General features: G+C 43.8%; 1 protein-coding gene across 2 annotated transcripts in view; it reads right to left on the reverse strand.

Annotated features, from left to right (window-relative positions):
• Positions 1–11,540, reverse strand: part of TPST1 (tyrosylprotein sulfotransferase 1) — a 38,717-nt gene extending 27,177 nt beyond the window's left edge. Inside the window, exon 1 of one of the 2 annotated variants that reach the window (XM_026708595.2) lies at positions 11,343–11,540. The gene's annotated coding sequence lies outside the window, so the exon portion shown is untranslated. Of the gene's footprint in view, positions 1–11,338 lie in introns of both variants that reach the window. The other variant, XM_026708596.2, reaches the window with a different exon arrangement.
• Between the last annotated feature and the right edge of the window lie 218 nt (positions 11,541–11,758).

Consider the following 11,758-nt stretch of genomic DNA (forward strand, 5'->3'; position numbering starts at 1 on the left):
GGAAAGGAAATATGACAGGCTAAAGAACCAACTAAATTAACAAGTTAATATAGGCTATTAAAAGCAAGGAGAGACATTGGTATCCTTTCTATTATTATCATTATCATCATCATCATCATTATTATTAGGCATAAACACATATTGTTTATCTTTATTTTTAAAATAAATAATAAAGGATTATATTTGAAATAATTGAAATGAAACAAAAAGATGTTTCAATTGAGATTAATGACAGAGGCTAGAATTAATGTGTTTGTTTCTCTCCTTACTGAAAATTTGGAATGGAAAAGGTAATAATAGAATTAAATATGCATATATGAATGTATAATTGCTGTCATATTTGTATGTAAAGATGATCACCCGGAAATATGTTGTCCACTAAAAAGAGATTTTTGTTTTTAATGTGAAAAACTGAATAAAATTTGTTAAAAAAAAAGAGAAGCATCTGGCTGGCTACTCCTGAAAACAGAGCAGCCCAATATCCTGATTAGCTGCAGGAGTCAAGAAATATCCATTCAGGCACAATCCAAATTCAATACCATTTGCTGAAAAAATACAGCCTGGGAGAAGGTGATTTTTAAGCCAGCTTGAGAGATTATTTATGGCTTCTATTTATTAGGGGTTGTGGGGAAGAGTGCAGGTAAAATGTTTTTGAGTTGTTGGCCCCTTTTGAGATGTCAGTAGGCACTGGTTGTACCTTATCACATACTCCTTTCCCAAAGTAGAAACAGACTTGATATCAAAACAGATAATCAAATTAAATTTCCCTGGCACAGAATGCTCTAAACTTCCTGTACTATAACAGAGTACAAGCCATCCTGGTCACAGGAGCCATTCAAGCCCCAGGGAACAAAATTGCCCCACAGAGCTAAGCTGGCAGTTTGACATTAAACTTGAAGAGTCATTTGTACAGAAACAGCAGATGGAGAAGGGAAAGCAGGCTTGAACTTGCCACTCTAACAAAGCAGAGGCAGCAGAAAGCCTTCCTCAGTCATCTTGGGAAATGGATGCCTCGGATCAGTGAACCTCAGCTACTGTACTTTTAACTCTTTCTGCAAAGAATTTCAGAGTGATTTGACAGCAAATATCAATGCTACTACTTTGCTCAATCAGACTAAGGAATCCCAAGCAAATATTGTACTTTTAAAAGCAGCCAGTTGGGTGTGCTCCAAGAGGCCCAGAAAACAGCATTAAGATTTTGTTTTCTGTCTTCAGAACCTGGTATTTCAATATAATGTCTCAGAACATAGAGGTTTCTTTGTGCTTTTGATCCATGGAAGGGAATGAGTCTAATAGTCACCCTTACAAGATAGGAATAGGGGTTTATTTATCCACACCATCCATTTTCTTTCTTTTTTAAACAAACTTTATTGATTATACAAATAAATGTCAAACAAACACATACACAATACACAGAAAAAAAGAAAAAAGGAAAAAAATGATTAGAAACTAGCAATTCTATTATTGACAGCCTATGGTTCCTTGTCTGTTATCAATATTGTGATATATTTACAATACATCTTATTGCAAATATATAATTACTACCTCTTTTATGTTTTACGTTGTTACTAATATATTTTCTATTTTTGTTCTATCCAGTCATACCAGCATTCCCAGCTTCTATAATATTCTGATGTTTCTTTTTCTTTAAGTGCTAAGGTTAATTTATCCATCTCTGCACAGGCTGTTATCTTCTGAACAACCATTTCCTCTGTTGGAATATCTGCTTGTTTCCAACACTGTGCAAAGGTTATTCTGGCTGCAGTAAGAATGTGCAGTATTATATATTTGACTTTTTTAGAGATTTGTCTATTAAATATCCCCAATAAGAATTCTGGTTTTAATTCAATTTGCTCTGCCATTATTTCCTCTAACCATTTTTTTATTCTATGCCAATATCTTTGGGTTTCAGTACAGGACCACCACATGTGAGAGAATGTTCCGTGTTTCTTTTTACATTTCCAGCAATTCGGATTCATGTTAGGAGACATTTTCGCTATTCTCAAGGTACACAATCCATTTTCTAAAAGAAAGCTGTAGATCAGGGGCAGGGGGCATGGGCTCAACCTAGAAAAGGTGGGAAAGATCATAGACAAGCAACCTTTCTCAGCTGAGGGGCACTGTTCACTTTACAGATCAATCTTAGCAGTCCCTGGCCTTTCCCCAGAAGGACAGGCTAACATGGTTCATCCCAACTCATTATGTTTTGGGTTTGGGTGTGATAGTGTTAGCTTGGGAATGGGCATGGTTCAAGAACCACAAACGAAGGCCAAGGGGAAACATGAAACCAGAGATTATCCCACTTCAGTTTGGGACACTCTATGTTTTTTGGTGTCTCCATTGTTGCCAGCCAATAGTTTCCAGGATGCTCTTAAAAAGATATGAAGATTTCCATGCCTTTGATTTGTATTTATTTTTATTTTCTCAGTTGTTTAATTTCTTTGGCCTGCTATGTCTAACTCCTTTTCTGTTCTATGCAATTTTTCTAACTGTGGAAAGGTACAGTTGAAAGGGGTATGAACAAGTATTTATTTGTTGTGCTTTGCCATCTTACTAGATTGAAATGTCTCCCCAAATCGCATTTGATCACTCTCCTTACACACAATTGGAAATAAGGCCTAGACTAGGGGATACATTTTGCCTTTGATGCAGTTTAGAAGTCTCTGAGAAGCCCAGTTATAACAGAAGATTAATAACTGGTTCCAAACCAACCAAATATTTTACCTGATATTTCTAGTTATGACATAAGCTTGCCTATATCTGGGGAGAGCCAGAGATGAGAAACACTTAATGTAAGACAGATCCAGAGGGGCAAAAGAAAAGCAGGCTGTATTACAGGAAGTCCTCCATTTACATTTAACAACATTCAAAATTACTATGGTACTGAAAAAAATGGCTTATGACCAGTCCCTCTATCATGCCTCCAGCATATAATACAGTTGCTTATTTTTATTGCTTTTGTTGTTCCTTAATCTGTGTTGAGCTCCATCTGGTAGCCAAACACAATCTTTCATTGTTTGGAAATTAGTTTGATGAAGTTTGACCCTATAGGGCACCCATATTCCCATTATCTTTCATTCTGGAAAAAAAAGGTGCATCCTGAGAAGCCAGACTCCATTTTGTAATGTTCTGAGGTAACAGAAATCTCTAGAAGAATCCAGCTTAATTTTCCACATGTTCTTCTGAAAACAGAATCTATCGCATACGTAACATCACTGTTTTACCTTATCCTGTTCTTTAATAAAATATCAAGATTTATGTTTACGGTCTAGCTTATTAAAAAATAGCAGAGTTTAGTTGCATGTCGAGCTACCCACAGGGTAATAATGTGTAATGAGAACAGAATACCTTGTACCTACAACCATTACAATGGCCCTCAGATCACAGGAACAGGCGTTTAGTAACTGGAATGTATTTAAGACAACTGTAGCCATTTGCAACCTTCTCAGGGGGCTTCCAACAAGCAAAGTCAAGGGAAAGTTCCAGTCCCAACTATGGTTGTAAATCAAGGACTAACTGTATAATGCTTTATTATAAATATTATAAATAAAAATAAATATTCTGTTTATGAGCCATGTGTGGAATTAGCAATCTTTTTCACAAAGTCCACAGGAGGAAAAAAGATTGGAAGTGGTGGCCCGGAATGGACGATCAGATCGCCAAGTGGGTAAGCTCGTGCCAACCCTGTCAAGAGTCCAGGGCAGCCCCACCAGCTGCCGCACCCACCAAGTCCAGGTGTCTCCGCCATACGCGACCATCCTCCAATTGGACCCGATAGGATCTTGGACCCGTGACGGCCACGATCTGCCTTGGCACCCACAACGGATCTCCTGCGTAGTTCCTTGCAAAAACTGAGTCCTGCAAGGCAAAGTCTCTGGCCTGGCTGTCAGGCCCTAACGGGGTGTCAGGACAGTAATGGGGGTGCAGTCTGTCTAGAGTAGTCCTTAAGCGTCTCCCCATTAACAGTTCGGCCGGGGATTTATTAGTGGTTGTGCATGGTGTTGTATGCTGGCTGAGGAGAAAACGAGATAACTTGGAATGCCAGTTTTCCTGACCGAATCTGGCTAGTGCCTCCTTAGCTGACCTGACAGCTCTCTCCGCCATCCCATTGCTAGCAGGGTGAAAAGGGGCTGTGAGGACGTGTCTGATGCCCAGATTCGTGACATACATACTAAATTCACAGGATGTGAACTGTGGGCCATTGTCGGAGACCAGCGTGTCCGGGAGCCCGTGAGTTACGAAAAGCCGGGTCAGGGCTTTAACAACTGCCTGTGTGGTGGTTGTGGGAAGTAAGGCCACATCTATCCACTTAGAATAAGAGTCCACAACCACTAAGAACGTTTTGCCATGCACAGGCCCGGCCAGGTCGATGTGTACCCGCGACCATGGGGCATTGGCGTTCTCCCACTTGGTGGGTGCGGCAGCTGGTGGGGCTGCCCTGGACTCTTGACAGGGTTGGCACGAGCTTACCCACTTGGCGATCTGATCGTCCATTCCGGGCCACCATACGTAACTGCGAGCCAATGCCTTCATTCGCACGATGCCGGGTGGCCCTCGTGCAGCACCTTCAATATGGGCACGCGAGGAGTGGTTGGGATGACGACTCTGGTACCTCACAGCAGGCATCCCTGGAGTTTTGATAATTCCTGTTGACGTGTTTTAAATGGGGTAAAATCAACTGAACACTTTGTTTCCGGCCACCCCCTCCCCACCCAGTCCAGAACCTGGGCAAGTATTTTATCTTTTTTGGAGTGTGCTGCGATGTCATCTGCGGTCACTGGCAGCTTGAGTTCGTTGACTTCGAAAATTGCGTGCACCAGAGCGGGGTCCTCGACTGGGGTCGGCAAGGGGCAGCGGCTGAGGGCATCTGCGTGGCTTAAAGTCTTACCTGGGCGATAGACCTATTTGAACGAGTAGGCTGCCAGGAACAAGGTCCATCTTGTCATCCTGGGGGACAGTACCTGTGGAGTTTGCCTGTCCCCCGATAAAAGGCCCAAAAGCAGCTTGTGATCAGTAATGAGTTCGAAATGGTGGCCGAAGAGAAATTCGTGGAATTTTTTAACTGCCGCTACTGCAGCCAGGGCCTCTTTGTCAATCTGGCTGTAGTTTCTTTCAGTCATGGAGAAAGTCCTGGAGAAAAAGGCAATTGGTGCCTCGGAGCCATTGGGGAGTCTGTGACTTAGGACAGCTCCTATCCCAAAAGGGGATGCGTCAGCGGCTAGGACCAAGGGAAGGCGTTGGTCGAACTGCATTAAAACGGCTTCTGAGGTGAGTAGCGATTTGACTGCGTTAAATGCATGGGATTCTATGGGTCCCCAGTGCCACGGAGTGTCTTTATCTAATAACCTGTGCAAAGGTTCAGCGACTGAAGTTTTGTGGGGTAGGAATGAAGCGTAGAAATTCAATAACCCCAGGAAGGCTTGTAGCTCCGTTTTGTTGGTAGGTGTGGGTGCCTCGTGGATGGCTTTTACTTTTGACTCCACTGGGTGGATGCCTGAGACGTCTAACCTATATCCTAGAAAGTCCACCTGCCTAGTGGCGATGGTGCATTTCTCCCGTTTGAGCTTGAGACCATGCTGTCTAAACTTCTCTAATACTGCCCTGACCCTCTGGAGGAGTTGGGGCCTATCCATAGCTGAGACCAAAATATCGTCAAAATAGGGAACTACTCCTGGAAGACCTTGGAGAATTCTCTCCATTAGTGACTGAAAAATACCTGGGGCCACGCTAACGCCAAATTGGAGACGTTTACACCTGAATGCCCCTCTATGTGTTACTATGGTTTGTAAATCTGCTGTGTGGCTGTCGACAGGGAACTGCTGGTATGCCTGTGACATGTCTAGCTTGGCAAAAATGGTGCCGGGTTCGAATGTGTGCAACAGGTGCTGGATGACCGGAACAGGGTATGCGCTAACCTGAAGATAACGGTTGAGGGTCGTCTTATAGTCAGCACAAATTCTCAGACTACCATCCTTTTTTAGTGGGGTGACTATGGGGGTCTCCCATTTGGCGAAATCTGTGGGTTCTATTACCCCTTGTTCGAGAAGTTTGTCTAGTTCCGCGTCCAATTTGGGGCGGATAGCGAAAGGTACTCTGCGAAATTTTAGGCGGACGGGAACTGCCTGGGGGTCTACGGAGAAAGAGATGGGTGTGCCATTATAGCAACCCAGCTTGCTGTTAAAGACGTCGGAATAGTCTGAGAATAATGTGTCTACATCCGAAGTTGAGACAGCATGAATCCCTGTTACACTAAGGCCAAGAGAGGGGAACCAATCTAACCCCAAAAGACTAGGGAGGGCACCATTAACCACCACTAAAGGCAAATGGCCTTTGAAGGTTCGGAATTTAACAAGGAACTTGCCTTTCCCGAGGACAGGGATGTTCTTGCCTTGGTAGTCTCTCAAGGTGAGGTGACACTTTTGTAGCTGCTTCCTGGTCAGTCTGGGTTGAATCTCCTTCAGCGTATCCCAGGAGATGATTGAGAGCGCTGAGCCCATGTCAACCTCCATGCTGCAAGGTTTACCTTCTAGGGAAACAGAAAGCTTAATTTTATTTGGCGTTTGGGAAGTGTGGTTAGCGTGGTAGCAAGTATAACAGTCTTCTACTTGCCTTTGGAGGCTGGGAGATGAAGACAGTTTCTGAGGAAGAGCGCGTGCTGCCTGGCAGACTCTTGCGAGGTGACCTTTCTTGTGGCAGTTTAGGCAGCTGGCGTTTCTGAACCTGCAAGATGCCCGGGAGTGGGCACCTCCGCAGGTTAGGCACAAAGGGATCTGTTGTGGGCCACTGCTGTTTCTCTGCCTCGCTCCTACCTGTGGTTGTTTCAACTGCTTGAGGCGATGGATGTCAGAAAATTCTGTGGGGTCAGCTTTGGTCATCACCTCTTCCGAGTGGACGGTGGAAGTACCAGGCTTGGGTGTGGTGCCCTGAATCTCAGCTGCTGACTGGGTGGAGAGTTCAGCAGCTAGGGCTTCATCTACTGCTTGGGAAAGATTTAAATCTTTCCTTGCCAGTAGATGCCTTTGGAGCCTCAGATCTCTTACCCCACAGACGAGTTGGTCGAGAAGCATGTCGTCTAAATAATTCTTAAATTCGCATTGTAGAGCTGCTGTCCTCAGGGCGGCCATGTACTGGTTGATGGACTCCCCCTCAGCTTGCTTCCTCATCCTGAACGTGTAACGTCTTGCAATCTGGGAAGGTTTAGGGGAGTAGTGGTTTGAAAGTGTTTCTTGTAGTTCGTTCCACGGAACGCTTCTGATGTCACGTGGTGCGAAAAGTGCCGTGGCAGTGTCGAAGACTGCAGCCCCGCAGTAGCTAAGGAAGTACGATTTCTTCCTATGCTTTGCGGCGTCAGCTAAACCAATGGCATCGATGTAATGGCTGAAGCGATTCTTATAGGAGTCCCACGTCTCCTCGTTGGGTTTGAATGGTTGAAATGCCGGATTGGCGTTCATCTTGGGACCCTCGGTGTCGCTGGCAGACTGAACTATCTCTCTGGGTGGTCGTGCCCCTAGGGCTTGCGCTATCGTGAGAGCTGGCGGCTGCGGCTACAGCGCCTTAGACTTGCTCAGTGACTTCGGCTTTTGAAAGAGCAGTCTGTATTTCACGCTCTCTGCGCTCGTTGGCGGCTGCGGCTAACAGCGCCGTAACTGACTTCAGCTTAGTGACAGCAGTTTGGATTTCGCGCTCTCTGGGGAGCATCGGCGACTGTGGCTACAGTGCCGTACTTCGCTTGAGTGTCTAGATTCAAACGGCAGCGGTTTGAATTTTGCGCTCTACTGTGAGCGTGGGTGGCTGAGGCTTCAGCGCCGTGACTTTCAGCTCATATCTCAGCGGTTTGAGCTTGGGCTCTCTGTGAGCGAGGCGGCTGCGGTTCAACGCCGTGGCTTCGCTAGAGCGATTTCAGCTCTTTTGAATGCGAGTGCTTCTGGCTAGCCTGCGGTCAGATCCCATCCTCGTCGCCAGTGTTGTGGAGCGAGGGAACAGACAAGGCTTAGACCAGAGCATACAAGTAACAGTCTTTATTCAGGGAATAAAGGGTTGTCGCATCTGCCAGCTAACAAGGCAGACTGCAAGCGAACAACGGCTGGCTCTGCTCGACAGCCGGCTTTTATAGCCGACTGTCAAACGGAGCCAACCAATGGGAGCTGCTGGTGCTCCCGCTCAAACAGCGGACCTGGTTGGGGACTCCAACCAGTCCTAAAGACATAACAGTGCTCATCAATAACAGTTACTTTATAAAACTCTTTTTCTGTAGAAAAATATTTTAAAATTCTGTAACAGACCCAGGTTTATTAACCTGATCTGGATTTTTTCCTTCCAACATCCCATGACCAACTCTGTTCCACCACTAAATTTGGAGTTCAAAAATTCAGACATCCAAACCCAAACATTGAGACCACCAGGAACCAAAGAACCAAGAAACTAATTTTGAAAATTAAGAAACAGTTTCCGCCTGTATTTCTCACCTTGGATTTACTGAAAAGAATTAACAATTTGGGGATGGAGAGGGGGAGGCCTGGATCAGGAAGGGGAGGGAGTAAACTCTCTTTTTTGAATCAGACCAAAATGCTTTCTATCTGGATTATTAGTACCTGACGACTTTGTGTCAATCAGTCAGTCTGAATATATTTCTAAAACTGTTGGACATTTTTTTCTTAACTGACAACTGCATTTAATATATTTGAGGAATTAAAAGATATAAGGTACAGCATATCATGTTTAGGCCCCACAAATGATTTTTTTTCAGCTTTTGATTCCTTTTTTTCTATTTTGGATAACAACAGTTTCAACAGTCAAGTTTCTTTTTCAAATAAGCATGTTGATCTAAAATCCATATATATCACTTCATGCAATAATTTTTATACTAAATCCTGCCAATTCAAACCATCTACCACCCCCCACTCCCCAAAAGGAGGTTGATTTATATTGCATCAAATACCAGGAAATTTGACTTTTCATCTAAATTCTGTCAAGATATTTCTTTACAATTCAACTCCTCCCCTAGCCTTATGTAATGTGAACATATCAGTATTATAACTTTAAATGAATTCATCATTATCCACAAAGAAATATAAGTTCAAACCATTAGCAGGATTTTAGCACCTTCTCCCCCAAAAAACCCTCCCATAACTATTTGAGAGAAACAACAGAGAGTTCAATAATTATTATTATGATTATAAACCTGGCCTAACTCTGTATCACAAGTGTATAATTCCTTATAGAAGGAAAGGCTATACAGGTCACTTACAACAGTTTGTTTAGTGACCGTTCAAAGTTACACAGGAACTGAAAAAAATAACTTATGAACATTTTTCACACTTACAACCTTGCAGCGTCCCTGTGGTCACACGATCAAAATGAGGGCGCATGGTAACTGGTTCATATTTATGATGGCTGGAGTGCCCCAACATCATGTGATCAGCTTTTATGACCTTCTAACAAGCAAAGTCAATGGGAAAATCAGATTCACTTAACAACTGTGCTATTACCTTAACTGTAGTTATCCACTTAACAACTGTGGCAAGAAAGACAATAAAATGGGGCAAAATTCACTTAACAAAAATCTTGCTTAGCAACAGAAATGTTGGGCTCAATTGTGATTGTAAGTCAAGGGCTACCTATACGCAGTCTTGAAACAAGGAGAAAAGATGGATCATGAATCTAATGAGTAAACAGGGCACTGGACTAAAAAGTTTAGTCTGGTCTCAGATGGTTTTCGCTATAATAAGTGTATTACAGCATTGAGCAGGTGGTTGGACTATGTAATTTCCAAGATCCCTCCTAAACATAAAATGATCACTAGGGCTATAACTAGACAGCTAAACGTTATTACTGTATTTTTAACCCTGAAAATGGGTTCATTCCTTAACTACCACACCCTTAAGCTAGTTCTTAAATTAATTCACTTTCTGGACTCATACAGGCAGACAAAACTAGCCAAAGCCTAGGAACAAACTAACCAGAGGTTCATGAAACCTGCTAAGCTATAAAAAAAACCCAAGGTTTACATAAACCAGGAATCACCCATTTATTAAAAATGTATGTTTGATTTGTAATTGAGCATATTCTATAAACGCAGTTGGTCTCTGTCAAAAATCTGCAGCAATTCACCACCCAGCAAGGCACATGTTTTTTTTAAAAGGACACTGTACATCTTGATGTGAAATACATAAATACTTGATACATCTGTAGAATTGAATTTAATGGGTTTGCCTTCTGAAAAACCCATGAAATTACAGTATCAAAACAGAAAGAATAAAATTCTAAGCTGTTTAGCCTCTAGTTAAAGTTTAGTTTTTAACATACTTTGTCCTGTTGCAGATTTGCAAGTCCATATTATAGAAAATAACCAATAAAAATTAAGTACATACCAGATCTTGTTTCTGACTCAGCAATCTTCCAGAAAGATTTGAAGATAAATTTGAAGTACAAAGTCTGGAACTAATATATTAAGTAAAGGCTATTTTTAAAAAAGCAAGCATACCATGCCACAGAGCACTAGCGAAGTACAATTTCTATCTATCAAGGTACAGATTTTCTGGTGAAAATTGATATGACAACAGGGTAAAAGTGGACTTCTTTTTCACTTTCATCAGAAAAGTTTTAGTTTGCTTTTTTTAAAAAAAATGGAGGAATGTTACGCATGCCAACTCAATACCAATCCCCCCACCCCCCCAGTTAAAGCTAGCCAACAGAAAGGAAAACATCAAGGGAGATAAGCAATTTATTTTTCTGCCTTCCCACCCTTCATCTTCTGGACTTTAGCTAAAACCTAACTAGATAACGGCTTTTAAAAAGTGGCTGCGGGGACGAAAAGAATGTTCCCGAGCACAAGCAAAGAAATCTCATCCTTAGAACAACTGATCAGTGGAACGGCTTGTCTCCAGAAGTTGTGAATGCTCCAACACTGGAAGTTTTTAAGAAGAGATGGGACAACCGTTTGTCTGAAACGGTATAGGGTTTCCCTTCTGAGCGGGGAGGGGGTCGGACTAGAAGACCTCCAAGGTCTCTTCCAACTCAAGTTATTCTGACAGCAAAAGGCTGCCTTCTGCTAAACCGGAGCACGTGCAGCGCGCGATTCCTCTCCGTGCGCCGAAATCATGAATTCAGAGCTCTCCTCCTGATGTTGCTTTTCCTTTCCCGATGCATAGGCGAGCAAAAGCGGGAGAAAAAAAAGGCAACGCAGTTCTTTTCCACTGGCAATTAGGGAAAAAAAAAGAGAGAGAGAGAAAGACGGGAAACTACCAGCTTCTGTTGTTGCCGCCGCTGCTCAGCCCCGGGAAGAGCTCTTCTGCCCGGTGTAAACCCCGCCTGCGAAGCCCAGGGATCGCTTCCTTACCTACCAGAGAGCTTCGCACGGGCCCCATCGCCCCGCAGACCGACCGACCGACCGCCGGCCGTAACTCGCTCGCTCGCTCCCTCCGCTTTGCTTCGCCTCTTCTCTCTTTCTCCAAGGCTCGCCAAGACCTTCGTCCGCTCGGTCCGCAGAGGCGCTGCCATGGAAATCACAAGCATTCCCGGATAGGCCGATGTGTCGTCGCGCCCTATTGGCCGCCTCCGAGAGACGGACAGCAAAAGGGGGCGGGATTCTCCCGCCTAGGTCTTCCCCGAGTTCCTTTCAAGGGGGAGCGGCGGGGAGGTGTTGGTGTCCCCCACGTGGAACCCCCAGGGAGGAAGGATGGACTGAGTCCCTGGCTTGGTCTTGCCTGCGCAGCGTTTCTTACGATGGGGGAAAGGAAGTACTGGTTAGCTTTGGTCT

This window comes from Pseudonaja textilis, chromosome 1 (assembly GCF_049901715.1).
Source record: "Pseudonaja textilis isolate UNSWEBS1 chromosome 1, rPseTex1.2, whole genome shotgun sequence".
NCBI classification, from domain to species: Eukaryota; Metazoa; Chordata; class Lepidosauria; order Squamata; family Elapidae; genus Pseudonaja; species Pseudonaja textilis.